This window comes from Condylura cristata, unplaced genomic scaffold (assembly GCF_000260355.1).
Source record: "Condylura cristata isolate star-nosed mole 26May11 unplaced genomic scaffold, ConCri1.0 scaffold00006, whole genome shotgun sequence".
Taxonomy (NCBI): domain Eukaryota; kingdom Metazoa; phylum Chordata; class Mammalia; order Eulipotyphla; family Talpidae; genus Condylura; species Condylura cristata.
The window spans coordinates 6,727,662-6,731,529 of NW_004567107.1; positions in this window are offsets into that span (position 1 = coordinate 6,727,662).

Here is a 3,868-nt window from a genome sequence, read left to right on the forward strand (position 1 = left end):
GACTGACTGAATGAATGAATGAATAAGAGGGGCAAGAATCACCTGGTTTAACCCCTAGAGGCCTCCATTAGGGTTTCTGGACTTCCTGTTTAGAGTGCTCTCAAAGTCTGTTCAGAATTGCCTGGAATTCAGTGTTGGGCTAATTGGTTCCTGATTGTTGGATCCAACCTTTCTAGAAAAGCTGGAGGACTGAGCTTTCGTTTCTCCTGACTGGGGGTAGTTCTTTGTGGCCTGGGAGTTGCACACTTCACTCTGGTTTTCTTGGGGTACAATTTACTAGAACCAGAAATGTGGCCTTGTTTATTGACCTTTTATATTTTCAGTATGTTTTTCTCCAAAGACAGTTTTTGTTTGTGTAGCAAAGCAACCCTGACGCCAGAAGGAACCCAAGATGCTCAGGGGACCTGGCCTCCACCCACAACTCCCAGCACGGCCCGTGGCCCTGGGGCCTGCATTCCCAGCCTTGGACCCCACTCTCCCCCCGAGGCCCCTGGGCCTCTCCCACGTCCCTGTGACTCTGAGACAAGGAAAATCTCAGGGGCCCTGGACATATCACCTTTCTGCTGCCAGGTCTAGAAGAAAGAGGGGGTTTGGTGGGGGCTTGGTATGGAGACTGGAGGGGCCTCGAGCTGTGGAGACAGACTTACGGGCCAGCAGAGGGACTTCTATGATTTCATTCATCTAACCAAAGATAGAAGATGCAACCTGGGTCTGTCTGACATGGCGCGTCTTCTGGATCCTGTCACTTGTCCGCAGCTTTATTACTGGGAAGGGAGAAAGGAAGGGAGGGTGGGTGAACGGCTGCATTAGCAGTAGCTCCCTTCTGTATAGCTTTAGTTTCTCCCTCGCATCCCTCATTTCTTGTGGGTTTCACAGTGATGGTCCTCCCAGGTGGGTTACTTCACCATCATTCACAGGTAGAGAAACAGGTTTAGTTTTCTGAGGCTCTGGCCATAGCTCAAGAAGATGGCAGGGATTAAAGCGCGGCACTATGAAGCTATCGGCAACTGCTGCAGCGGGTGTTCGATCCCAGGCCAGGGAGCTGACCCACAGAGAGCAGCAGACCTCTCCTAACCCACCGCTGCTCCCCTCAGCAGTGTACTTCGTCGATCTGCCTGTTCTTTTCCCCACTCTGTCTCTGGTGAAGCCTCTCGCCGCCCCTGAGCCTCTGGCTTGTATCCCAGTTCTGTATGAATAAATAAATAAATCATTTTTTAAAATGTTAAAAAAAAATAGATGTCGTGGAAACTGAGGGTGCAGGCAGGTGCTTGGGAGCCCCCTTGAGAGGCCAAAATGTGGGGAAGGAGGAGACCCCCGGGTGGGTCCCGGGCCCCTGGCCCCTCTCCTGCCAGACTGCCTGACTTTATAAGGTTTATGGACTGTACGGTGACAAGCCGTGGGGAGCAGAGGGAGCGGTGAAGGGTGTCCATAGAGACAGGGGTGGCCTGCATGGGCGTTAGGAAGCAAGAAGGGGCTGCCCGAGAGGAAGAAGGACTGAAGTCCAGGGGTCAAGGCCCCCGCCCCCAATGGGCCTCTGCACAGAGGTTCTCTGGCCTCCTGACCCTTTCGTCATGGGTCAGTGATAATAACCAACTGTCATGAAGCCGCAGGCGCCACTGTGCACCCCCAGGGCGGCGGGGGTGTGCGGGAAGTCCAGCACTCAGACAGGAAAGGCGACACAGGAATTCCAGTTCGCTTCCTTGTGGGACCGGGACACAGCCAGGCCCGATCGCCCACAGGTGCCCACCCTCGGGCAGCCCAGAGCAGGTCCAGGTCCAGTGCCCTGCGGAAACCTGCCTGGCTGAGCCTCTCCGGGCTGTTCTGAGCCCTGTCGGCGACTTGCGGCTTCCTGGGCTCCTGCTCAATTCTGGAAGCCAGCTTTGGGGCGGGGGGCCCCACCCATCCTCCTGCCCTCAGCAGTGATGGGAGCTGATGCCCAGCTCTTAGCTGGCCTGGCCTCTGCTTTCTCAGTAAGTTGCGCAGACGGCGGGCTGGGACACTCTGCAGACAGGCCGCCTCCTCCACTCTGGGCTCAGCCAACAGCTGCCCCCCCCCAGGCCACAGGCCCTGACCTTCCTCAATGGCCATTCTGTGTAGTGTCGGCCCTGGTGTTTGTCCAATTTCTCCCACCTCCAGTCACGGGGGTGAGACACCCTCTTCCCGGTCTGTCTGGGGCATTGTCCTGCCCTTCCTGTCTCTGGTGGGGGGCAAGTGGGAGGGGGAGGGGCATTTGTGGTCGTTTCCTCTCAGACTTGTTTCCCTCTCCAGAGGCTCAGGCTTGAATCTCAGCCTCCTGCCACCTCCAGCTGTACATTTCCATGCAAGTCCCAGAAGCCCTCAGCCTCAGTTTCCCACTCGAAGGGCATAACACCCATCTAGACCTGTGTTCGAATCCCCACTTTCAGACTTACCACCTCATGGCTTGGTGGCATAAGCCTCGGTTTCCTCTTCTGAAAAATGGGAGCCGCGTAGGTCATGAGAACAGGGATGCAGCAGCCCTGGGGTGCTAGGTGAGTGGGGGGTGTCCCTCAACATCTCCGAGCCCATGGTCCCCAAGTCAGGTCTTGTGATTGTTAGGCGACAGAGTGGAGATCTGAACCCCGGACCTGCTGTTTCAGGCCCCCTGGGAAGCCAGCCACAGCCAGGCCTCGGACCGACCGTGGGAGGGCTCCCAGCTCTGCAGGATCAAACCGCAGCTGGGACTCAGGCGAGTCGGAGGAAGTGGCTTTGGCCAGGACCTCTGGAGGGGTGGGGGTTCCCCAGGGCTGCGGTTGGGCAAGGCTCGGGCTCGCTCCCCAGATGGCCCAAGCATTGGTAGGCATGTGCACCGAGGGAGTGTTTTGTAGTCATTACTGTTTCCGGACTCCAGGAGCTTCCACTTAAACATTTTACACTTACATATTTTTAGCAGATGATGAGTCTTGCCACATCTTTTAAAAAATAATAAACACATTTCTTAAGCATAACACTCAGAAACATGTGTTCAGATAGCATCGCTCTTTCTGCAACCTCCATACTCTCTAGAAAGACTGCGAAGTCCTCTGTGGCTCACCGTGTCCACTTGGAAAGAGCTTTGCAGTGGGGCCAGGTGAGACAGGTGGTCCCGCCGACTGTGTCCCTGGGGAAGTCACTCCACCTCTCGGAGCCTGGGCAACATGGACAACTGGTAGTGGACACTCTTTGTATCACCAGGAGTAAAAGAGACACTGGATAACCCCAAGACACCCAAGGTCACTGTGACTCGGGTCCGCCAGCTGTGAGGGACGAGCCGTATCCTGGTGACCAGACTGTTTCTTGGAAGGCTGGGCGCCCTTGACACTATCTCGGGGCTGGTCCTTTGCGGGGCCTCCCTTCCCCCCTTTCCTCACGCTGAGGCAATGCCCAGCTGCAGTGCCCCACCCGAGCTCACTGGGGCTGGGTGTGACAGAGTCTGTCACCAGCGCTCAGAGCCAGCGGGCCCCCAGCACCAGTGGAGACAGACCGCAGGGCCCAGGGTCAGGGGCCCCAGGCCCAGGAGGCAGTGGGTGGGGGAGTCCGAGCAGGGGCCAGCCTTGACCTCTGGGCCTGCGCAATGCTGTTGGACATCCCCATGTACTTCAAATGTTGGAGGAAACAGAATTCACCTGTTCGGCCCTCACACCTGCCCCTCTGCAGCGACAGCAACTCCTTCCACCTCTGCATCGCCCAGAATCCAGGGGTCATCTCTGCCCCTTTGCCCCTCCATCTAGGTAGCCCCAAGTTTCTCTGCTCACCATTGGATGCGACTAGTTTGCTCAGGTGACTGTCACAAATACCCCAGGCTGGTGGCTTGAATCTGTTTTCTCACACTTCTGGAGGCCAGAGGTCTGAGGTCAGGGGGTCACGGGGT